This window comes from Petaurus breviceps, unplaced genomic scaffold (genome assembly GCF_028583685.1).
Source record: "Petaurus breviceps papuanus isolate PSGF00001 unplaced genomic scaffold, PetGlider_PUasm1.0 37, whole genome shotgun sequence".
Taxonomy (NCBI): Eukaryota; Metazoa; Chordata; class Mammalia; order Diprotodontia; family Petauridae; genus Petaurus; species Petaurus breviceps.
Window position 1 is genome coordinate 18,802,253 of NW_027186296.1, and position 27,282 is coordinate 18,829,534.

The following is a 27,282-nucleotide window of genomic DNA, read 5'->3' on the forward strand; positions in this document are numbered from 1 at the left end:
GGAGGGAGGGAAGGAGGAAGGAAGGAAGAAAGGAAGGAAGGAAGGAAGGAAGGAAGGAAGGAAGGAAGGAAGGAAGGAAGGAAGGAAGGAAGGAAGGAAGGAAGGAAGGAAAGAGCATACATGCAAATCCTGAAAACCACAGTAATCCTGCCAGTCCTGTTTTTATTCTTAACTGGACTATTTATGATTAATATATCTAAACACTCCTGGGATTGTCTGCTCATGGGGCCATGCTGCACCTTATTTTGTATCCCTTGCTCTTAGCACAGTGCCTGGCACGTGATAAGTACTTGATAAATACTTGACTCTGACCCCACTTCATATTACTTTAGTGCATTTATTTGCATATACATATACATAATAATACATACAAATACATAAATGAATGAATGAATGAAAAAAATCCAGATAAATTCATCCTCCTGAGTATTAAACAATGTTAGTCCTGACCATCTTGGGCCACTCGGATTATCCCACCATTCTGGACAGTGCAAGTTTTCCTTATGATGCAGGCTGCCTCTCTTAGAAGTATTTAGAAAGTCCATCTCACCGCTGCATCCTAAAAATCTCATTTGAAGATCCACGTGTGAACCTGATTGAGTCTATCAGGATCCCTTTGGAAACCAGTTCCACCATCTAACTCGGTAACTGCTAATAGACATTGCGGCAGTAACCTAACCTTTATGTGCCTCCATGTCTTCATCTGTAAAATGGAGATGATAACGGCCTCTATTCCCCAGGGTTGTTGTGAGGATAAAACAAGACAAGAATCACAGACTGGCCAATCTTAAAGCACTATATAAATGCTAACTATTATTATTACTCCCTGTTCTGTGTAATCTAAAAATGTCAAAAGTATGTTTTATTGGTTTCTTTCTAAGCCACTAAAAAGAATGTTAACCTGAATTAAGCTGAGGATGGAATCCTATGGCGTTCTACCAGAGATCTTCCTCTAAATCAGGGCTGGAGAACCTGTGGTCTCAAGGCCAAATGTGGCCCTCTAGGTCCTTAAGTGTGGTCCTTTGACTAAATACAAACTTCACAGAACAAATCCCCTTAATAAAGGATTTGTTCTGTAAAACTTAGACTCAGTCAAAAGGTCGCACCCAAGGACCTAGAAGGCCAGATATGGGGTCAAGGCTGCAGGTTCCCCCACCCTGCTCTAAATCAATACTGATCTCTTCATTAATCATTAGACATTGGGTCCAGTCATTCAACAAGTTTCAAATTCACCTAACTATATAATCATCCAATTTAAATATCTCCATCTTGCTCATAAGGAAACAGTATAATTTGTCAAGAATACAGCTACAATACAAGTAAATACTTTCTAAGGCGTTCCCTAGATATACCAGTGCAGCAGCTCCTTTTTGACAAAAAGGAAATAAAGTTAGTCTGGCATGATTTGTTCTTAATGAACCAGTATTTCTAAGAACTCACAAACCATCCCTTTAATGATGTCACAGAATTTTGCCAGAAATCAAATAAAAAGTTGTTGTTGTTCAGTTATGTCTGACTCTTGGTGACCCCATTTGGAGTTTTCTTGGCAAAGATATGAAGTGGTGTTCCATTTCCTTCTCCAGTTCATTTTACAGATGAGGAAACTGAGGCAAACAGGGTTAAGTGATTTACTCAGGGTGTGCAGCTGATGTGTGAGGCTGGATTTGAACTCAGGAAGACTTCTTCCTGACTCCAGGCCCAGTGCTCTATCCACTGCACCACCTAACTGACCCAAATAAAGAGTAGATCTATCTGTATATGAAGAATCCCTTTTCCCTACCTTTTTTTTTTAAAGCAATTGGGGTTAAGTAACTTGCTCAAGGTTACATGGCCAGTGATTTCTGGGTGTGGTGCTGAGTATCTAAGCCCGGATTTGATCCCCAGGTCATTCCGACACTGGAGCCGGTGCTCTTACTCGCTGAGCCACCTGGCCACCCCAAAGATTTTCTTTTTTTTTTTAAAGCAATCGGGATTAAGTAACTTGCTCGAGGTTACACAGCCAGTTATTTTGTGTGAGTGTTAAGTATCTGAGCTCAGAACCGATCCCAGATCCCAGGTCTCCCGATTCTGGGGCCGGTGCTCTTATTCACTACACCACCTGGCTGCCCCCTTCCCTACCACTTTTTAAAAATGAGAAGCACCTCTCCTCTTCTCCAACACTTTCAAGGCTCGCCAAGCACACCTGAACAGTCTTACCAAGAAGTTCCTTCAATATCTTTGTCCGTGCCTGGGTCTGTTGATTTGAACTCACAGAAGGATGCTTCATGCTTTCTTACTATCCCTCTTACTTTTCTGGCATTCTGTTAGTTCTCTACCTTTTGAATTGTTCCCCTTCATATGGAAAAGCAAAACAAAAGAAGTTGACTTTTCAATCAAGATTGCAGAGTGAGATATCCAAGGGGAGCCAACTCCTCACACCCCTCTCAAAAAAAAAAAGTAAAACACTAAGGGATGAAAAATGTACACAAAAATGAAAATAAAATGAAACAGAAATGACCAAGACAACAAAAAATACTAGAAATCAACTCCAAGAGAAGGATAAACCCAGTATTATAACAATTATCTGATATAATACTGGAAATGTTAACAATGATATTTTTTTTAATGACTGAATAAATCAGCATTGGCAAAGAAGGATCAATATTAACTCCATTTTTAAAGATTGTATAGTGGTTTGATTGATTAAAAAAAACTGGGAATCCATCCAATCTTACTGCTAAGCAGCAATTTTACGAAAAATTACTGACTATATTGAAAAATAGAGAAGTAAATGTCTACAAATGGACATCCTTTGGATATCTCACTCCTGGTTGTAAAATCTTATGAAGAATAATGGACAGTTATAGAGTATCATCACATTAAACAGAAACAAAAAGTAGAAGGCAAAATCAATTTAAAAAAAAAAAGTTTGTCTCTGTTGAGGCTACAACCCCAAGGGTAAAATCCCAGGCAGTGGCCACCTTGATACCTCAAAGGATGACTTTTCCTAGGACACCAACCCCAGCTGAAGTTCTGGGCTGTGCTGATATTTGGAGGAAAAGGAGGGCCTAGTGGCACCCCGTGATTTCATAGGGAACTTCCAGCTGAGGAGATACTCTACTGATTTCGGTCATCATTTTTTCTACAACTAATGGTCTTAGAAGCTAGAGCATGGACAGCTCACATGACTTGCCCACAGTCACAAAATTTGAAGTTGTGGGAGGGGGAGGGGAATTTGAATTCAGGGCTTCCTGGTTTCTAGGTTGGGTCTCTATCCACTGTGCCAGGCTGCTTTCCAAGCTACTGCAAAGCAATCTCATTGAAGACTTCAAATACCTTCAGAAGGACCTGGCAACTAGAAGGGTTCTTAATGAGCCCTATTATAGGCTTCTTAAAATTGGAAGAACAAAAAGACTTAAAACAAAGTAAACAGCTATTAACTGTTGCTATAAATAAAAATTGCTTGTCAAGAACAAGACAATATCAGTCAACCAGTTAATCAGTCAATAAAAATTTATTATGTGAGACACTGTGCTCAGTGTTGGGCATACAAAAAGAGGCAAAAACAGATAAAAATATAAACAATATAAAGACTGGAGTACTAAAGATTGAAAAATGTAATTTTTACTTACAAAACTCAATTTTTCATTCAAGACATTAATAAATCCCTTTCCATATGTTAAGGTGAACCTGTAAAACTTGGGAAGTGCCATAAGTCTAAAACATTCATTATCCCCAGATATTTTGAGGATATTTTATTTCTAGTGGGCTTAGGAATCTTGTTCCCATTGAGGGAAGCATGAACTCCAATAAATATGACCTGGGAACTTACCTGATTTAAACTGCATTAAAATTAAAAACTAAAAACTTATGATTTATAATTAAGGCTAGATGTGGAAAAATGAACTGTTTGTCAGGGGCATGTTTAATATCCAATGTAATAAAAGTGTAGTTTCATAATGAAGAATTAGTCTGTCAAAACCAAGCAGAGTGAATGTCAAATTATGAAACTAGTCATTGCAGCTAAAAGAAGACATGTTGCATATTAAAAAATTTTTAAAGATGTCAGAAATTAAAAGGTTCATTGTCTAAATCAATAAATAAAATTGTTAAAAAAAAAAAAAGTTTGTCAAGCGATCCAACTAAGCAAATTCATACCAAGTATTCAAGTATGAAAATTAAAGAAGGCAATATTAAAAAAAAAAAAAGAAATGGAGGGGCTCCTAGGTGGTGCAGTGAATAGAGCACCGGCCCTGGAGTCAGGAAGATCTGAGTTCAAATCCAGCCTCAGACACTTGACACACTTACTAGCCCTGTGATTTTTGGGCAATTCACTTAACCCCAATTGCCCTCCAAAAAGCAAAAAAAAGAAAGAAAGAAATGGAAAAGATTTCCAAAGCCTCCTTCAAGAAAATAGTTTTATTATCAAATACCACATTTGGACTCTGACATAACAGTCCCAGGGCTTCTCAAGGAGATAAAAATCAGTAAGGTATAATAATTGTAAGATATTGACAAATTATAATTGTAAGATAATAGCACTGAGATAATTATTGTAAAGTGCTCAGCATAGTTCTTGGCACATAGTAAACACTATGTAAGTGTTAGCTATTATTACTATTAAAAACAAAGAAAAAGCACTAAAAACCAAAATGGGGAAGGCATCTGAGTTGGACCAGGTATATATGAAGCAGATTCAAACTAGAAGTGATAGAATTTTCAGGGAGTTTAGGGATTGATATGCAAGTTCTCTGAAGGAGTGGCAGACATCAAAGTTACGGGGGGGGGGGGGGAATCTCAGATATTTTAAGTACAAAAAGACAAGTGACTGAGAAAACATTAACTACTCTACCTCTATGCAAAGTCTTTAAAAGAGTCATTTATACACAATGGCAACTTCAATGAGAACATAGTAAACATACATAAATAATATTCAGTAACAGACAAATCTTTATCATTTTACAATTGCCTAAAAGACATAGAGAATATGGATTCCATTGTTCTCATTATGGGAAAAAGCATTGTTGATCATGTTGCTGACATTCGATTTGGGAAAACAATATGCCATCTAAAAACTCTTTTCCAAAAAGGCATCACTTTTTTGTACGTCAAAATCATTCTAGGTTCCCCAAAAGATAAAACAAGTGAAATAATCACATTTAACCCTCTGATCATAAACATCATAAAACAAGAATGTGTACTCTCAACTAATGTGTTCACTGCTGTTGCAGATTCCAAGTTGAAGAGGGACTTTCTGTGGATGGTGAAGTCTACTGTACACCGCTGCTTGTAGATAACATTGCATTGATTTTGTTAAGCCCCAGAACGTTATAGAGCCTCCAGAAAGAGATCTATATCTACTTAAAAGAATTTGGTCTGACCATTCACATCGTCAGTGAAAAAGAAAAGCCCACTTAGATAAAGGATGTCCATTTGTAGGCAATCAAGTGGCACAGTGAACAAGTTTTAGGCCTGGAGCCAGGAAAACCTGAGTTCAAATTTGACCAAAGAAACCTATTAACTATATGAACCTGGACAAGTCATTTAACTTGCCTGCCTCCATTTGTCGTTGCTGTTCAGTCATTCAGTTGTGACCGACTCTACGTGACTTTCTTGGCAAAAATACTAGGGTGGTTTGCCATTTCCTTCTCCAGTTTGTCCCCATTTTGCAGATGAGGAACTGAGGCAAATAGGGGTTAAGTGACTTGCCTAAGGTCACATAGCTAATATGTATCTGAGGTCAGAGTGGAACTCAGATATGCTGGACTCCAGGTCAAGTGCTCTATTCACTATGCCACCTAACTGTCCCTCAATTTACTCAACCATAAAATGGGGATAATAATAGGATCTACCTCCCAGGGTTGTTAGCAGTGTCTGGCCTATAGTAGGCACTATATAAATGCTATTTATTTGTTATCTTTATCATTATTATTCCCCAGTTTATGACATACTAACATATAAAACTGGGCTACTCTGTATAAGTGGAACACATTTGGGCCTAGGATTAAAGAAGAGGAGGAGGCAGCTGGATTGCCCTTAGGAAATTGCAATACTACTCTAATAATCACAAACTTGAGGGGGAAAAAGTCTATTGTTTTAATACCAACACTTAAGCGGTGATGCCGTATGGCAGTGAAACTCAGAATATGATCATCTCAAAAGAATTAAAAATGAGTGTTACACAGCAGACAATGAGAGGTAAGTGGTAGATGTGAGCAGACTATGACATATAACCAATGAGGAACTAGAAAAACAGGACTTATGAGGTATCATTACAAAAATGTATTATAGGGAAGATATTAGGTTGGTCGTAAGACAAGGGCCAAGGATGCCAGTTGGCTAGGCAGTATACTCCTCTAGTATCCTCATGATGTCAAAAGAAATCAAGGAAGGTGTCCAGCCTATTGTGGGTGGCCCTCTTTGTTGAATCTGGATAAGAGTTGGACCCACATTAAGAGTCACATAGAGGGGCAACTAGGTGGCGCAGTGAGTAGAGAACCGGCCCTGGAGTCAGGAGGACCTGGGTTTGGATTTGGCCTCAGACACTTCACACACAAAAAAACTAGCCATGTGACCTTGGGCAAGTCACTTAACCCCAATTGCCCTACCCTCCCCCCTCCAAAAAAAGCCAAAAAAAGAGTCACATAGGATGGGCAGTCATGGAATTGGTTGTGATCTGCATCTTTAGAGGGAATTTTCAAAATCACAGATTCATTCATGCAAAATATTAAATTTCCAAAATTAGAAATGAGAAGGAAGAAATCATACAAAATCATACAAAGAAAAACACAAAATATTAAAGTTAAAACAAGAAGTAGGTAAATTAAGTAAACCAATATCAGAAGGAAAAAACAGGCAAACCATCAAAAGAGCTATTCTGAAGAAAGACACTACACTAGATGGATTCACAAGAAAATTCTACCAAAGTTCTAAAGAACTCCTACTATATAAACCATTTCAAAGGACAGGGAAAGATAATAGGCTACCCAGTTCCTTCCAAGAGACAACAATGCTTTTGATCTTTAAATTGAACAAAGATAAGTGCAAGAAAGAAAAGTAGCCCAAGGTTATTATTGAATAGTGATACAAAATTATTAAAGAAAATACTTTCAAATACAAAAGTATATGTAAAAAAATTATCCATCATGATGTACTCTTTTTCTTCAAACGAAGCTAATCTAGGAACCAGTTCAGAACACTTAAGATATATAGTTCTGGTGATGTGGTGCCTCCCCATTTAATCCTGACTCAAGTAAATTGAAGCACTTTGAGCTAGGTGCAGAGTTAAATATGTTTTCTAAAAGATCCAGCACCAGTGGGTGAAAACATAGAGTGTAAATATCTAGAATCTGTACTATGTTTCTGCAACATAATGCACTTAAGCCTGTTATGTGAATAGTTTATTATAGTGGATAAAATATCTGCATTAAATACTTGGAAATCATTTTTTAACTAGAAGATAAAAGAAAAATATATTTATCTAAATAATGGAGAGAAAGAACATTTTTATCATCAAGCAAATGGGGGGAAAACCACAGGAGACAAAATTGATGGGTTTGAATAAACAAAGATAAAAGGATTTTGTACAAAAATTTTTAAAAGAAACCAAATGGGGAAAAAATTTGCAGAAAATTCATCAGATGAAGGTCTGACATCCAGAATCTGTAAAGGATACAGGCGTATCTAATGAGAGTAATAGACTCCACTCCTAGTAGAACCATAGTCAACAGAAATATATTTCCATCTTTGAAAAAGCCTCTATTCAAACTGTTGACAACCTCTAAAAAAAAAATACACAAATTCCCTAATTGGAGAAGTGTGAATCAAGACGATTGTAAAATATCACCTTAATAATCCATTAAAATTGCAACAGCAAAAAATCAACGTTCAAAGAGCTATCGGAAAATTGGCATTCTATTACATTCATTACATTATTGGTTGAACTATACAGCCCTGTCCTGAGCAATGGAACACGGTACCAATTTTTTGATAAGACAATAGGATAATATAATGAGAGCCACAACTAAGCACAGCCTTTGACTTAGAGATTCTATTCCTAGAACCTAATCCTTTTTTAAAAATCATAAAAAGGAAAAAATATAATAAATTCACTAGAAATCTTTACTTACAATGCTACTCCACCTCCCCCTCTTTTACTTAATATGTTCCTTTTTAATTTCAACCAATAAACATGTATTAAGCATTACCATTTGCCAGGCATTGTTCTAAGAGCTGAGGATACAAAAAGAGGCAAAGGCCCGCGCTGGAGAAGCTTACAATCTAACTTGATTGTAACTTGAGGAGCTTTCAACCAGGTTCCTGACTACAGGTTATACTATATGGTTAGCCCTCAAGTGTCTATAGAATGGGCACCAAATATGACACTCAACTAAATGTTGAAGCCTTCTCACCAGAATTTTGTATAAATAACTCCTCTCTGTGTCCTGACCACTCTCTGATAATATAGAGTGAGATTGCTAAAAGATAGGTAGCAAAATGGTGGTGCAGAAACAAAAGACCTATATAACCATTTGCCCCAAATCAAAGTTGACTTTAATCCAGAATATAGCCTAAAGTTGTTTTTCCCTAAAAATGCCTGAAGTTGTTTTAAATGTAGCCTAGGGTCCTCCAAAACATTGAGTTTACATACACTGGGCTTGGGCTAACTCCCCTCGCCCACACACACACACACAAAAAGTCAAAAAAGGTTCATGATCTGTCTTTGGCTCATTCTTCCCATCTGGCATTACTCTAAGAAAAAATCTCTAAACAGATTATACATTCAGCTCACGTCTGGCTTTCCCAAAACATAGATAACATGGTTCCACATTTTGTACTAGTTCTCAAGGTAGAAAATGCAAATCAGGTATGGAATAGCCTTTATTTCACCTCACTCTTTGCATGCAGAAGATGAAAACAATTCACAGGAACAGATCCAGAAAATGTATGAAGCTCTCAAACAGGCCATCAGCTTCACTCAAAAGGAAACTGAATTTGGGGTTGCCATCAGACTAACCCTTTGATATTCTGATGAGTTCCTCTTTTCCATAGAGTCCTACACTGCCTTCCCTGTCAAGTAATAAGCTATAGTTTTTATTCCCTCTGCAAGGTAAAAAAAACTTTGAGGCATGCTGAATTATCAGTCCTGTTCTTATTGGACCTGAACTATGTAACTCCCTGGTTTTGCTCTTCAAATAGTACTCCATATAGGAAGTAGGTGGACTGTTATCTTCTTTCTCCAGGGGACACATTGCCTCAGGAAATCCTCTTCTCAATATTCAAACTTTCAAATATGAGAACTCTCAAATTTAGGATTAATTAAGAGTCAACTCCCAAACCTGGTGCTGCCCAGGAAATTTTCCTTTTCTGAATGGAGGACTGGATTCTAGGATCATGCTGCCTAGAAAATTCAAAATCCCCCCTCTATATACAGGAGTTTGGAATTTATGAACAATGTCCATGAAATAACCCCCTCAAACTGTATACAAGCTCTTGTCTCCTTCTGTCACTGGCTCCTGCTGCAAGTCATCTTTAATTGCTACTGGCAGGAAGGAAATTGCATGTGCATACAGGCATGCCAAATCAGAATACAGGTCCATTCTGCCTGTACGTTGGTCTGTCTTCTCAGAATTGAAAAGCCATACACAGACAGGCAGATAGACAGAAGAGGAACCCTGGCTCATTCGTAGACTATGAAGTGTGGCAGAAAATCCAACATTAGTTCATCCCCGGAGACCCAGGAAGTCAATCAGCTTGCAGGCAAACCAGTCACAAGAACCGTCTGTATTCCCTAAGCCCAGTACCAGCAGACATAGACCTCCATGGAGGAGTAACCTCCAAATAAAGGCTCTGTGGTCGGTACAATCTTATCAAGTTGATTAAGAAATTCATCAAACTGATCAGGGATTCTCCTGAGAGACTGTTGTTGCTCGTGTAGTGATCGACTTTTCATGACTCCATTTGGGGTTGTCTTGGCAAAGATACTGGAGTGGTTTGCCATTTCCTTCTCCAACTCATTTTACAGATGAGGAAACTGAGCCAAATGGGGTTAAGTGACTTGCACAGGGTCACACAGCTAGTAAGTATTTCAGGCCAGATTTGAACTCAAAAGGATAAGTCTTCCTGTCTCCAAGTCCGGTGCTCTATCCATCAAATCATAGTTGCCCCTGATAAATTACCGTTATATTTATATCTTCTCAGTGGAAATAGGCAAATGGTTCTTGACTACAGTATGTTTTGCACATATTTCCTCTTCCCTATGCAAATCTTTGAAAACAAGAGTATCTTATCTTCATGTCTTTATTGTAGGCATTTGATCATTCTATAAGCATCCATTAAGCACCTATGCATCAGGTAATATTTGAGAGTCTGGGGATAACAATTGAGAAAATGCCCTCCAGGGACTTACATTATCATCATCGTTATGAGTAGTCTCTTTGTGACCATAAATCTATGGCACTGATTATCAGACCTATACTTTCCAATTAAATCTAGAGTGTTTAGGTGTGTCAGCCAGGATTAAGAACACAATAGTTTTAAGCTTCAAAGGGCACACATAAATTTCTGGGTGGCCTCCTCTCTATCAGATCTCTAAAGTTATATCCAGTGAAATGTAGAGTGCCCATCTAACTTCAACTGTAAGGTTCTGATTTTGTACAGATTGATATTTCCTGAGAGAGATCAATTTCAGTCCAAAAACTGCATAAATTCCCAGATGCCAAGTGGTTGGTTTGGGGTTTTTTTGAAAGCTCAGTAAAATCCTTTTAAGCCAAATCAATAACTTGCAGAGGGTTGAGGGGGAATTACTTTTCTAATTCCCCTCATCCTTCATGGTAGGCCACATATAGTTGGGATCCAAGGCAATTCATTAAAGATAGGAGGAGGGAACAATAAATGGGGAGAGCTTTAAATAAAAGAGCTTTCAAACTTCCAAGATTTCCTGACTACACTCCAAGAGCACATTCTGATACAATTGGAAAATATGTGTACCAAATCAGGGCTTCCTATTGAAACCTAATGGTGACCTTCCAGCTGTTGGGACTCATCAGCATTTAAGTAGCAAACAGAAGGGAAGAGAGGATAAAACATCCCTTACAAAAAAAATCCACAGTTTTCTCCTCCCCCTACAATTTTCCCCAAAGACTTAGAAAAAGAAGCTAGAGAATACCTATGTAAATTAAAGAGGTTTTAGTCCATAGTTATCTTGGCTGAGCCAATTTTCTCATCAAGTCCAGATATTTGAGAAAATTACTTGTTGGAAGATCTACTTACTCGCTGCCTCACAGGTCAACACCCTTGCACATATATATAAACATGTTACCATCCCATTCCCCTCCCAAGTTCTATGGCCAGGATTTCACAAATATAATATAAAGAAGATCTTAATATCCTTCATTATTGACCTCTAGGATATAAGGCTGACTTTATAACTTGGGGAGAAAAACTCAACTGAAATTCAAGGATTTAGTCTAATATACAGAGGCAGCTTAGCAGAGGTTTGAAACATGGAGAAATATTATATTGGATCTGCAGTTGTCCAAAAGGAAAGGAAAGAATAGCTAAGTGGCACAGTGGATAGAGTGCCAGGCCTGGATTCAGGAAGACTCATCTTCCTGAGTTCAAAATTAGCCTCAGACACTAGCTGTATGACCTTGGGCAAGTCACTTTACTTGTTTGCCTCAGTTTCTTCATCTGTAAAATGAGCTAGAGAAGGAAATGGCAAACCACTCCAGTATCTTTGCCAAGAAAATCCCAAATAGGGTCACAAAGAATCAAATATGACTGAACAACAAAGGCAAAAGAGAAAGGAATAGGCCCCGCAATTGAATTCAAACTCTTCAGTGTTCCAAGTCACTCTGACAAGTGACCTTATTTAGCTACCCATTGTCTAAATGCTCTTCTCTGCATTGTTCTCAGACTCAGGGGCTCTGCCCTAATCACACACACCTGTGTCCCATCCTCTGCACCCAATTTGCTCATTTCTATCTTTGCTTACTTTCATTTTTATCTATTCCATGTCTCTGTGAACCACATACCCCCAATCAGAATGCTCTTTTCTCCACTGTGGTTTCCTAATCTTGTTCAAAGCTTAGGCACTAGTGAATAGAGCACCGGCCCTGGAGTCAGGAGGTCCCAAGTTCAAATCTGGCCTCAGACACTTAACACAAAAACTAGTTGTATGACCTTGGTCAAGTCACTTAACCCCAATTGCTCTCTTTTATAGAATGGGTTAGGTTCAAACCCATTCTATAAATACATGTATATATGCATATTTCCATAAAATATGTACATATAGGTTTATATATACATATTTCAATTATATATTTTTAATACACACATACACCTATATATGAGGCAGCTAAGTGGCGCAATTAGTAGAGTGCTGGGCCTGGAGTCAGGAAAATTCTTTCTGGATTCAAATCTGGCCTCGGACATGAGTTGTGTGACCCTAGGCAAGTCACTTAACCCTGTTTGCCTCAGTTTCCTCATCTATAAAATAAGCTAAAAAAGGAAATGACAAATCATTCTAGTATCTCTGAGAGAAAAACCCCAAATTAGGTCACAGTTGTTAGACATGTCTGAAAATGATAAAACAATACATATATATATATATACACATGCTCATAAAATATATGTACATATTCATATATATTTCCATAAAATTTTTCTATATACCTACATATACATATTTCTGTAAAATTTACTAATATAAATATTTCCACAAAAGTGGAAATTTGTAAAATACTGCTCCCCAAAATGCTACAAAAGTTGAAGATAAATTTGAGGATTCTTAAATGTTCACTATGGGAAAAATTCTAACTATCTAAGAGAAGCCAAACAACTGTTATTAGGTAGAATGAATTCTACCAGTCACTAATGACCTTTCTACTCTCTCACCCAAAAAGTTCACATGGCATTTGGCCTCTACCTCTCCTATACCCTTCTCATGCATTATTTTGCATTTTAGTTATTTGTGTTTATTATTCCCTTAATAATCACCATTTGGCATGAACTAAGCTGAATATGTGCCTTCTCCAGTACCTGAAAGAGTGTCTCTATGCAGAGTAGGTATTTAATAAATGTTATTTGAATTTTAACTAAACTAAATTGAAAAGACCCATATAAAAGGGAATATGAATAGGTTACTTATCTGCTTTTCATAACCAGGGCAAAACAAGAAGACATATGCTATGCACATAACATGCTTTTTTTTCTTTCTAACTTTGTATTTAAATTCCAATTTTTAAGTTTATGATATGTTTTTATTTCTATTCTCTATTCTGTATTTGTGTTCTGGCCCTTGAGTCTAAAATAAAATTTTAAAAAAAGAAGATAATGGTTGTCAAAATGCTGTATGAGAAATTTGAGATTTCAGAAGTTTCATTTCTTAGATATACATTTTTCTGGCTATTGACTACATGGCTCCATGCATAGTTTACTGAACTCAAGGGAAATTATTTCACTTTACTCCTGTATTATTTTTTCAACCTCTCTGAAGATGATTACCAAATCTATATATCTAGCCCAATTCTCTCTGTTGAGATTATAGTAATGCATCACCAACTACCTCCTGAACATCTCCGGTTGAATATTCCATAGGCATCTCAAACTGAACAAGAACAAAACAGAACTCATTCTCTTCCCTCCCAAAGTCTCTCCCCTTCTAAACATCCAAATTTCTGTTGAGGGCACCACCAGTATCCCACTCAAGCCCACAACCTCAATGTCATGCTGCACTCCACACTCTCACTCATCCCAAGTAGATACCAAAGTTATTTTTTTTAAGTGTAGGTCTGATCATATCACCCTACCTACTGCTCAATGAGCTCCAATGGCTCCCTATTACCTCTAGGATAAAAGATAAAGTCCTCTATTTGGTATGTAAAGCCCTTCCCCCCTTTCCAGTCTTATACTTTATTCTCCACACAATCTACTATCCAAATACGCTGGAGTACTGGGAGTTCTTCATCCATCACACTCCATCTTTCAATTACATACCTTTGCACTGTTGGTCCCTATAGGTAGAATGTTCTGCCCCCAATCTCTACTGCTTGCTTCAACTCAGTTCAAATCTCACCTTCTTCAAAAGACCTTTTCCAGTTGCTAATTCCTTTTCTTTTCAGATTACCTTCCATCTACTTTGTATATAACTTACTTGTACCTAGACATTTTGTCTCCCAAATTAGAATCAAGTTTCTTGAAGGAAAGGACTGTTTTTGCTTGTCTTTATGTCCCCTGTGCTTAGCTGTATCCAGAATAAAGTGCTTAATAAATGTTTGTTGACTAAATGACAATTTCACTTATTATGGGCACATCCTGCAGTCCTGCAGATTCCAAACTAGCCATGTTCTATGTAACTCTTCAGCATATCCACCTATAAATCTTCCACAGGAGGTCTCAACTTGCTGGGAACCTTCCTCTACATCTCTTGACATTGAATGTGATCAATGAAGCATGCAGATGGTCCATAAGTAATCCTTCACTTATACCACGTGACAGATCAACCTCCTTTTCTAACTATATATTTCTTTGATGACACCCTTTACTATACTTCTCTTGTACCATTTTTTGTGGATAATGTGCTACAGCCTACTCACACCTGCCATATGCCTCTCCATTGCTCTTTGGACAAATCTAAACTTTAATTCTTTAGAGAATATTAACTCTTCCATCACTCACAGCATTATGGCATACCCAGAAGAATATTGAGGCTAAAATGATGGCCCTTGGTTCCAGGGAAAAGCTTATGGTCATTTGAAGCACTGAACAATTTCCCAAAGTCAATGCAACTCACTCTTCTCTTGCTCAGTTCTGAACCCATCTCACTGCTCACACACAGTGTTTATCCAAGTTATATGTAGAGATGGACCATCTCCAAGGGTTGCCCTCCAACTATATGTTGTCATATGAACAACATTCTTCATCCACTTTATTTTGTCCTTTGTGGATAGTTAGGTTAAAAACGTTTGAGAGATGATGGATGTCATTCAGGAAGTTTTTCAATGTTACAAAGCATAATCAACATAATTATCTGCTAACAAGAAGCATACAGAAGACTTCACATTATCTACAGTGAATCTCTTCTCCATAAAAGTGGCAACCCACTCCAACTCCAAGTCATTTCATAGAACATGAGAATAACTTTGTCACACTGAACTGGAAGTTATACTGGTATTCACTAAGATGAAATTTTACCTAGATTAAGTTGGTAAGTTTGCTCAAGAGAAACTCAACTGGGGCACACAGAAAAACTCCATGTTCAAATTATGTTTTAACTGGGGGAAAAAAATGTCAACTAGGGCACTGAGAATTGTTAGATATCAGAGATATTTGGAATTATGGGCTGCCACAACCACTCTCATTCCATAAAACTATCATGGCCACTAAATTTATTTTTTGTAAAAACAGGATGTTGCTGTATGCACACAATGTTTTGCATTTTTTCTTCTCTTTCTATTACATGTTCTTATGTCCTTTTCATATGTGGTCTTTGTCCTCCCTGTTCAATTATAAGCTTCTCAAGGAGAGTGACTGGATCTTTTATTTCTTTTGTATTTCCTCCAATTTTGCACATCCAGGATCCCTTGTTAAGTGCAACAGAATCACTGACTCCCAGAGTATCAATAGTGAAAACTTACCATGTAGCTCTGGGAATAGTTGTGGGGCACATGAAGGAGACTATGCCACTGGCTGTCTGTGCTGTCAATCAACACAAGACCCATCAATAATGGCTTTAACTGATTGCTATATGTTACTAGCAGACGATGCTAATGATAGCTTAACTAGCTCAGATAGTGAAAAGGAATACAGGGACACAAAAGGTGACTGGACATGCCATCCTTCTCCTCTTGCCAATTAACTCAACACAAGAAGATAGCCCAACAGAAGCCTGAAAAACAAAGTGTACACAGCTTTCCCACCTAATGGTTTACCAAGAATAGGTCATGTTAAACTAATAACATTTCCTATTTGGATTGTCGCTAGACCAGTACATACAGCATAACTAGCAAAGGAGAATAGGGCCTCCACCCAGGGTGCTGACGTTTAGGGGAACCAGAAGGGAGGATACTTTCTTCTCAGGAGGCATGCTTCTTCTCTGAAGTGATCTCTGCATCCTCCCTCAGGGTCCTTCACTGCCCAATAGTGCAACTCTCTTCTGTCCATCACCCCCAGGGTCCTGCTGCTATGGTACTCCTACCCTAGGGTCCACCTTTCCCCACACCCAACTCCCAAGAGAATAGACTGCATCACCCCCTCTTTACCACAACTAACAAGAGAGAAAGGAGAGAGGACACAGAGAGAGAGACAGACAGACAGAGAGAAACTTATCCCAGGTGCTGTAATTCCCAGTTATGGCTATGGTGACAGACCAGAGGAAATACATGTAATTTACCTAGATTTCAGCAAAGCATTTAATAAAATCTCTCTCAAGAACAGCATGGAGAGATGCAGGCTAATGATAAATAATAATAGTTCAATGTCAACTAGGAAAGAAGTGAAGTGCCTCATGGACCATTTCTTAACATGGTCCTGCCTAGCATTTTTTTCCCAATAATTAAGATAAAGTCATTCCAACCATGGTTCAAATCCCAGCTCAGTCCTTTACTACCTGTACGACCTCAGGTAAGACACTAAAATTCTCTGAGCCTCAGTTTCCTCATCTTTAAAGTATGGACTAAATGACCCCTGAAGTCCCTTACATGCTCATCGAATTTGCAAACAAGGCAAAACTAGAGGCAATCCCCATCGTCTCCTATGACAGAGTGAGGACCTTGTTTATGAAAACCTGCCTGTTCACTTGTCCTGTTAATCCAGGATTCCCTTAATGTGTGTAGAAAACATGACAAAGATTTTATAGATAAAGGAAATCATAAAGGAGAGTCAGTAGTTACTGATATCCCATCAATCAATGTTTCCTTTGGTATTATTATCATTCGTGATTTTTTCCACTTGTTTTCAGAAGCATATTTCAGACACCTTGACAATAAATATTTTCAAAATATTGTTACCTCCAACATAGGTTTCTTCTTTGTACTTGGTATGATTTGGCTATCCTTTCTATGTCTTCATTCATGTCATTTCATTTCCCTCAATTTCAGGACTGTTTTAGAATTCAAATACACTGTCATGGAGGCGTTCCCTCGAAAAAAAATATTTATTTAGTATCTACTAGACTAAACTGTCATTGACACTGACAGCTAAAAAATTAAGGAAATGCTAAGTAAGCTGAGGATTTCACAGGCTTACAGAATCATATATGAAAAAAGAGCTGGATTTGGAGTCAGGGGACTTTGGTCCAAATCCTGGTTCTGTCTTTTACTACCTGTGTGACCTTGGGCAAGTCACTCAACTTTGCTCTGGAATTTCCAGAAGGCCTGGGACTTTTTCATCCTATTAACATCCATCTAGTCTGTTCTCCTATTGCTCATTTCCTCCTGGGACATTCAATTTGAAGAAAGACCCAGATCTGCCAACCTTCAACCTGGTTCCAGCTGTGCTTCTGACTCCCCAGAGTTCAGCACAAAGACTCTATACAAGTAACTTTATCCACCAATCCATTGCCACCCCCACTTTTCAGTTCCCTTTGGTATTTGGTCATCCCCAATTAGAATGTAAGCTCCTTGAGGGCAGGCAATCTCTTTTTGCTAGTATTTTTATTGCCAGCATTTACCACCATGCCTGGACCATAGTCAGGGCTTAATAAATGCTTTTTTGCCTTGTCTTGAACACAGATTCCCTGTACAATAAAACCATCAAGTGGCCATCCAACCTTTGCATAATATCAATATCGATAAGGAATATACTAAACTCAATGCAGTCCATTCTACTTTTAAAGAGTTCTGGTTGTTTAAAAGATTACTCTTATATCCAGTGTAAAGTTGTCTCTTTTTATAACTTCAACTGATTGCTCCTACCTGTACCCTCTCAAGCCAAGAAATTTAATTCTTCCATGTAACAGCCTTTCAAACATTTAAAGATAGCTATCATGTCATTGCTAAATCATCTGTTTTCTACATTAAATATCTTCAAGTTCCCAATACTCATGTGACATATTCTCTAGTCTTTCACCATCTTGGTTGTCCCCCTTGGAATATTCTCCAGCTTATCAATGTCCCTCCTAAAAGATGGAACCCTGAACTGAATACAATACTCCAAATGTGTTCTGGTCAGGACAGGGTATAGCAGGATTATGATTCCCTAGTCCTGGATACTATGCATGTTATCCTCAAATAGTGTAGTGCTCCCAATGATTCCCTCTGTGCTTACAGACTGGATCAGGAGTAAAGTGAAATGGGCATGCATCAATCAATGAGCAAACATTTTAAATGCCTGTTAAGTACTAGACTCTGGGGATACAAAATGAAAAAGGAAATAATACCTACCCTCAAAAATTCTTAGATTCTATTGTGAAAAGTATCAGGTACACATAAGTAGATACAAAATATTTTGAAAGTTAATACAAAGTAATTTTTAGAGGTGGAAGCATTAGCAGCTCAGTGAGATGAAGAAAGGTCTCTTCTAGGGGGTAATACCTGAGCAGAGCTTTCAGAGAAACCAGTCATTCTAAGAGGCTGTAGTGAAGATGGAGGACATTCTAGGCACAGGGCAATAGCCTGTTCAAAGTCAATTTCAAAGGCTGGAAGATGGGATGCCCTGTATGAGAGACAGCATAGACACCAGTTCTGGTCCCTAAAATGGAGGTGAGCAATGTGTAAGTCTGGAAGGGTTGACTGGAATAAGGTTATAAATAGCTTTAAACAAAAAGGAGTTTGTATTTGATCCTAGGAGCAAAGGAGAGACACTCTAACTTCTTAAGCAAGGAGACATGGTCAAACTTATGCTTTAGGGTTTTTTTGTTTGTTTGGTTGGGGTTTTTTGCTTTTTTTGAGGGGGAAGGCAGGGCAATTGGGGTTAAGTGACTTGCCCAAAGTCACAAGGATAGTAAGTGTTAAGTGTCTGAGGCCAGATTTGAACTCAGGTTTTTCTGACTCCAGGGCCAGTGCTCTATTCACTGGGTCACCTAGCTACCCCTGTATGTTTTAGTTTTTAAAAATTTCTTCTATAAACCTTTTATTGAATGTAATCTTTATTGCCTTATGGTTGAATAAAGACGAGCTTTCAGTAAAGGTCCACTTTTCCCCTGTAAAATTATAATCAGTTTTGTTGGGTAAGCCATTCTTGCTTGTAGGTTTGATCTTTTGTCTTCTAGAATTTCATATTACAAACTCTTCACTACTTAATTGTTGTGGTTACTCACTCTTGTGTGAAACTTCCTATGGTTCAGTACTTACATTTTTTCTTCCTGGTTGTTTATGGATTCTTTCAATTTCTACCTTGCCCTCTAGTTCTAAGAGATATGGGCAGTTTTATTTTATGATTTCTTGAAATATCTTTCCTTGAAGATTATAGGCTTTTTTGGTCATGGGTTTAAGGCAGCCCAATGATTCTTAAATTATTTCAATCTGTTTTCCAGGCCAATTATTTTTACTAAAAGATACCTCATGTTATTTTTATTAATCTTTTGATTTCATTTTAATATTTCTTGATGTCTCGTGGAGTCATTAGCTTCTGTTTAGTTCATTCTAATTGTCAGAGAATCTTTTTTATAAGGTTTTGTACTTCTTGTTCCAAGTTTTTAATTCTTTTTAATGTCTTTCTTCCAAAGCTCTCAGGTTTTTTTCCCATTTTTTCCCTCTACCACTCTCATTTAGGTTTTAAGATTATTGTTTAGCTCTTCTTTTAAGTCTTGCTTTTAATCCTCTAGGAATTCTGATTGAACTGGTTTCTAGGTGACTTTTTTTTAGTCTTTGCTTGTATGTGTTTTGAAGTCATTCTCTTCTTCTGGGTTTGTCTTCAGCTTCCCTATCACAATAATTAGTCTTTATGGTTGGATTCTTTTGGATTTTTGCTCATTTTTCCAGCCTACTTCTTAATATTGGACTTTATGTTAATGCTAAAGTCTGTGCACTTTGGGGGAAAATATCATGCTTAAGCTTCTGTCCTCAGGCTGATGACCTGAACTGCAAAGATTTCAGTACTCCCAAAATGATATGATGAAGTCAAAGTCTGCTCAATGATCTCCTGATCTGAGCTCCTCAAACTCCTGACCCAGGTTTATGTCTGTCAGTTTGTCCCTGATTAAGAGTTTCAATAGATTGCTACTGGACTTAGCCACTATTAGCTCATTGGGAGACTCTATAGATTCAGATTGACTGAACTTTAGGCTCCCCTTTGACCTGGGACCCCTGCTCTGGTTATTTTATTACAGTCTTTCACTCTAGGCTAGAGGTTAGGTGATGCTCTGCTCCTAGGATCATAGATACAAAGCTATTATTTGCTTCCAGTCTTGTACCTTGCCCAGTACATATCTAGGGCCAAATAGTAATCACATCTCTCTCCTACCCTATTTGTAGATCCCCCCACCCTGAGTCTGACCAGGAACTGAATAGTAGGAGATTGAGATGCCAGATTGCTCCCATTCCTGCATCAGTGCTATCCCCTGGGGTCTTTCTGTCAAGATGCTTCTGGTCCCTGGTGTCCAGTCTCAGCTCATGTGATGTGAAACCCCATCCATGGACCTGTCTGTTTCCCCAAGCCACCCCGAGGTGGCAAAATGACTTAAGTTCATTTCGTTCTTGGTTCTCCTGATCAGAATTCAATCTGGGGTATTGTCCAGATCACTATGGAGAAGGGTGGGTAGGGAAGCTACACTGTACTTCACCCTCCTACTCTGCCATCTTCAGATGTCTATTTCAGAACAGTGGGGTACTGGGATGCCTTGAGACTCAAATGATATAATGGATTTAAAGCATTTTGCAAACCTTAAAGTGCTATATAAATACCAGTTGTTGCTGCTGCTGCTGCTTTTGTTATTGTTGGTATCCTACAGTCACTAGGCTTCTAAGCTAGTGATGACTTTATTCCCTAAGTCTTCTACTACACTCTTGCTGACCTCAATCAGTTTACAGAGGGCATGGTATTCATACAGGGGCATGGTGGTAAATGTTTAGCAACCAGGTTCTCTTAATACATATATATGTGTGTGTGTGTGTATGCACACTTAAGTTTAATCTGCATTAACACTTTTTTAAGTATAGACAATCAACAAAACAACAAATCAAAGCCCTAATTTTTAGTGATTGCTCACGCTGAAAAACTAATTGCTCAATGATAGTGCTAACTCCAGTGTTCATCTTATGTTATAGCTTCTCTTTGAAAATTTCAAATGACAGGGAGTTCACTGTTTTAGTTCACTGTCATGAAGCTCTAATTGTTATAAAATTCCTTCCCACTCTGAGACAAATTCTGCAACTTCCATCTACTGGTCTCAGCCTTGTCTTTGGAAGTAACAATGAACAAACCTATTCTTCCCCACACACACATCCCACATGCTGGTCCTTTAAATATGGGACTGAAGGAATTTATAAAATGAGAAAGCAGATGGAAAAGTCATGAGTCAAAATATCAGTCATAGAGCTAGGACTTGACCTCTAGCCCACTTAGATTTCTAGGACACAGTGAAGTAAAGAATCAGAAATCAAGGTGAAATGTGGCCCTGAATAAGTATCTTGGGAGGAAAAGTTGCAGGTTCTGTGAAGATGACATAATTCTGTGAGAAAAAACATAATTTTGTATACAACTCCTTATACTTTACACCATTTTCATTTTTGAGATGTGAAGATCAGAGAATTATCTTACAACCAAAACCATATTTGGAATCATAGAGTAGGATCTATGACTTCTTCCCCCACAACCAAAACACAATTACAACTTTTACAATCAGCCTGTTCTTATTCCTTACATTTAAATAACACTACATTAATGCACCCTCAGAAGGGAATTAGTTCCAGGGAACCAGGCTCTTCCTAGAAGGACAAATGAGTAGGCACACCCTCCTCTCAAAAAAAAAAAAAAGAAAAGAATAAAGGTATATTGCATCTAATTTTTTTTTTTGGAAGGGAGAAGGCAGGGTAATTGGGGTTAAGTGACTTGCCCAAGTTCACATGGATAGTAAGTGTTAAGTGTCTGAAGTCGAATTTGAACTCAGGTCCTCCTAATTCCAGGGCTGGTGCTCTGTTCACTGTGCCACCTAGCTGTCCCCTTACATCTAATTTTTTAAGTTTGTATCTTTTGTTAATTGTTTAAACTGTTAGTTGAGTTGTAATTTCTTTAGTTTGCTCAGTATAAAAAATAACATACTTTATGGCTGTCTTCAATAAATGTTTGTCTTTCAAAAATAACATTCTCTGACTTCACACCCTAAATGAAGAGTTTGATTTCTAAATCATTCCCTGAAACAACTACAGCTTTAGGGGAGCATCGGATCAATCAATCAATCAACAAGCATGTATTAGGTGCCCACCATGTGCCAAAAGCACTGTAATTGGTGCCAGGGATACAAATACAAAAGATGAAACCTCTTCTTTCAAGGAACACATTAGAATAAGAAAGGACTCTACAGGTCATCCAATCCTCCTCATTTTCCAGATGAGGAAATTTGGGGCCCAGAGAGTGATTTAACCAAGTATCCATAAGTAGTAACAGAACAGCAATTCAAACTCAGGTCCTGTGACCCTGACACTGTGTAGAGTATCATGCTGCGTCTTAAGCTTCTCTCCCATTCAGAGGAAAGATTACCTAGGCTGGTTTCGAGGATATTGGCTTGTGAAAACATATTAGCCCAAAAGCTGGGGAAGAAATTTAATAAACATATCAAAAGATAGTTTGGAATTGCAAATAACAAGTGCCATTTGGAAACCTTAAATAATAAAGAGATAATTACATAAATCATGGTTGGTATGGCAAAGGAGGTGGTTTTCTCAGACATGATTCCTGAGACTGCTGGTAATACAATGAACAGAGGACTGGGTCTGGAGTTAGGAAGACCTGAATTCAAATCTAGCCTCAGACACTTACTAGCTGTGTGAGCCTGAGCAAGTCATTTAATCTCTGCTTGCCTCGCTTTTTTTTTTGCTTTTTTTTTTGGAGAGCAGTTGGGCTTAAGTGACTTGCCCAAGGTCACACAGCTAGTTGTGTGTGTGTGTGTGTGTGTGTGTGTGTGTGTGTATTAAGTGTCTGAGGCCAGATTTGAACTCAGGTCCTCCTGACTCCAGGGCCAGGGCTGTATTCACTGTACCACCTAGCTGCCCCATTGCCTCACTTTTCTCAACTTTAAAATGGAGATCTTAATAGCACTGACCTTATAACGTTGTTGTGAGGATCAAATAAGATAACATTTGTAAAAAAAAAAAAAAGCATTTAATGGGGCAGCTAGGTGGTGCAGTGAATAGAGCACCAGCCCTGGAGTCAGGAGGACCTGAGTTCAAATCTGGCCTCAGACACTTAACACTTATTAGCCATGGGCAAGTCACTTAACCCCAACTGCCCTCCAAAAAGCAAAAACATAAAAAATAAATTTAAAAGCACTTCGCACAGTACCTGACACTACATAGGCATTATACAAATGCTTCTTCCCTTGCCCCCTCCCAAAGTTGTCATCTGAAACATTCCCAAACTTCAGATTGTAATCACAGAATAACAGAATCTCAGAGTTGGACAGAACCTCAGAGCTCTGGGTTACTGCATCTGAACAAGAATCTCATCTATAACATTCCCTACAAATGTTCACGGAGGTTTTATTCAAAGACCTTTTTTACTGAGGGAAGACCCTCATATCATCATCATCATCTTTATGATGATAGTGCTTTAAGGTTTGCAAAGTACTTTATCTCATTTACTCTCACAACAACCCTGGGAGGCATCATTATGCCAATTTTATAGATAAGGAAACTAAGGTTGAGAGAGATGAATTGAATTTCACAAGGTCATGCCACCAGCAAGTGTCTGAGGCTAGATGTGAACCTGCGTCTTCCTAATTCTGGGTCCAGCACTCTTCTGGGTCACTGAGCCTCTTATATTAGATATTAGATTGTATTATATAGAGAGAGGTATTGCCTCTCTATATTTCATGGGCCAAATCCTGTCTGACTTAAATGATCAATTAACAAACTAGGTTGTTAGGATGAATCTACTTATTCAAATTCTCTATTCATATTCCTTCCCTTTCACACATTCCAGAACAAATATGGTAGAATCTCTTTTTAATGAATATCATTAAAACATTCAATTCTAAATTACAGGACTATTTCTTTACATGTCCTGGCCAACAGCCCATATTATTACCACTCTAGTGATGTGTTTGCAGTGCCTTTTGTCTGAAAAATTATGTGCCCTTAATATTTTCTCAGATCCCTTCCTATCAGTCACTTTATTTAATAAAGATATAATTTTTTTTACAACAAATACTTATTAAGTTCCTAATATGGGCCAGGCACTATGCTAGATACTAAGGATACAAAGACAAAAATGGAACAGACTCTTCCTTCAAGGAATTTACATTCCATGTAATTGCTGCATCCATACACTACAATGGCAAAGATTTTTAATACATGATCCATTTTTCAAAATGCTGTGTTTTACATGATAAATACTTTATAAGAATGTAGTATACAAAGGGATGGGGAGGTTAGAATGGATGGAAATCAATAGATCTGGGTTCTCATCCCAGTTCTGCCATGAACCATGGGCAAATCATTTCTGTTAGCCATGGTTTTCTTGTCTTTATACCACAGTCTAGTCACTGTCATTTGGTGGAATGAGCACTGACTTAGCAGTCAGGACACCTTGGTTCTAATCCCAAGATTATATGTGTGACTTCAGACAAATTCTCATATCTCTAAATTCCAAATTTGTGGTTGTCGTTCAGTGGCTTCAGGAGTGTCTAACTCTTCAGGACCCCATTTGGGATTTTCCTGGCAAAGATACTGGAGTGGTTTGCCATTTTCTTCTGCAGCTCATTTTACTTTGCAAAGCTATCTCACTCAAACCCAATTCACGTGCAAGGCAAGACATCACCCTCATGATGAGAAAGTAAACAACAACAATAACAGATGAGGAAAATGGGGTAGAGTTAAGTGACTTGCCCCGGGTCACACAGCTAGTAAATGTCTGAGGCCAGATTTGAACTCAGGCCTTCCTGACTCCAGGCCCAGTGCTTTATCCACTGTACCTCCTAGAAGGTTATACTCCCCTGATAGAACGCAAGCTTCCTGAGGGCAAAGGTTGTCCCATATTTTGTCTTTATATCCCTAATATCTAGCACACTGTCTGCTATGTAGTGGGCATATTCAGTAAATATTTGTTGATTGATTGATATGTCCTGGTGTAGTAGAATGAACACTGGTGTGGACTCTGGGAGGCTTGGATTCTAATCCCTGTTCTGAAATTAACTAGTTGTGTGACCTTGAACATATCGTTTAACGCTGGGTATTGGACTAGATGAATGCTGATGTTCCTTCTGATTCTAACATTGTACATAAATTATACTGTATTACTGAAGTCATAGTATCAAAAAGATGGAAAATTCATTAAGTGGTAAACAGCATAGTAAATTTTAGTAAAGTTGGATGGCCCAGGGCTTGTTTTTTTAATATTGTTTTGTTTTTGTCCAGATTTATGATTTCATTTTGTTTAGTTTGTAGAATAAAACTCTCTAGTGGAGAAGTTCCCTCTATTAGTGCTGACCGATACCTGCTTTGTCATTTATAGTCTTAGTTTAATAAAGTAGAATGTATAAATATAACAAAATGAAAGAATGAGATTAAATATTTTATTATATAATTAAATTATTTGATACAGGTTATAGCCATGTCAGCTATCATCACATCTTTCTATACTGTCAGTCATAACTTATAGACCCAAAATTCAGTGGTGCCCCCACTACAGATTCCCTTTTGCACAAGCCAAAACAAAACAATGACTAGGGTAGGGAGACTAGAGCTATGACCCAGAACACCAAAACACAAAAAGTATTAAGAATAAAAATAATAAAGATTTTGCCACTTGCAAATTTGCTACATTTATATTGTGACAGCATTTATGTTCTTTTAGCAGTGTAGAAACAACTGAGCTTAACACCTGGTTAGTAAGAATAATTAGCTAAAATAGGACATGGCCAGATGGCAAACATCCTCCCTACACCCCCATCCCCCCATGACTGCACCCTAGGTAAGTGCCTCCTCAGAGCAACTATGCTCTGTTCACTCATTTCTCCCTGCTCCCAACAGCCTCCCTTTGATCGGATCTATGAGGGTTCCATCATCTAGGGTGAGGGCCCATAAGGCTGGTTTCCTGGAATCTCCCTTTCCTGCTCAACTGAATTTGTCCTAATTACTTCTTGTATTATTCCTACATCATGAATTACAAAGTTGATTTGAGGGTTCCTGTTGTGCCACCAGGCCCAGATCTAAGAGAATAAACCGTCAAGCTTTGGCTTTGGCAAGAACAAAAATGAGCAACACTGTTGTTCTGCCCCAAGGCAAGACAACTTCTCTAAGAATCTGACACTTAGCTCTCCGATCCACAGGTTAAAGTGACTCTACTTAAGTTTCATTTAAAGTATGCAATTATCTAAAGGTATAACATGGAAGCAATATGGTATAGTGGAAAGAATATTGGTTCTTAAGTCAGAGGAACTGAGTTCAAATCTGATATCTGATGTATGACTTTAGATAAATCTCTCAATCTCTCCAGGCCTCAGTTTCCTTATCTATAAAATGAGCTGGAGAAGGAAATGGCAAACCACTCCAGTATCTTTGCCAAGAAAACCCCAAAAGGGATCAAGAAGAGTGAGACACAACTGAAAAAAATGACTGAACAACAACAAAGATTTTGTTATTCAAAACCCCAGTGGTAGTGACCCAGAGCTACCAGTTCTACTAATCCCAAGGCCATTATAACAACCCACAAGGAACAGGTTGGGTTTATCCACCAGTTGACATCAAATCTCACTTGGATGCATAGAGCTTTGCCTTTGATTAACATCATTACACAAAAATGATAGTTGTCTTCAGAACAAAAGTAAAAGGAATACCCACATGATCAGTTCTTTTTTAGAAACATTTCTACTTCTCACTGGCATTCATATCAAACAATGATTAAAATGAATTAATGAATTTTTTAAATTCACTTTTAATATGGAAGATCTCTAGAATCTTAGGTTGGGAATCAAGAGACAGCAGGGGTATGACACCCTAAAGTTACTTTCAACACTAAAATTCTGCAGTCAAAAACAAATAAAAACTAAAAGCAATATTAGCTTAGATGTCTAAGTCCATTGAAAAAAATTGCCCATAACACCCTGCTACCACTTTCCATTGAACAATAATCTCTATAGTTGAATGATACTCTGTTTCTTCCTACCAGTATGTTGTACCAAAAAGTAATTAATAAAGTATATCTTAT

The 27,282-nt window shown here is 38.0% G+C and overlaps 1 protein-coding gene across 6 annotated transcripts in view; it reads right to left on the bottom strand.

Moving 5' to 3' along the window:
• ATP8B4 (ATPase phospholipid transporting 8B4 (putative)) overlaps positions 1-27,282 on the bottom strand; it is a 346,626-nt gene that overhangs the window by 292,720 nt on the left and 26,624 nt on the right. The gene's annotated exons all lie outside the window — the stretch shown is intronic.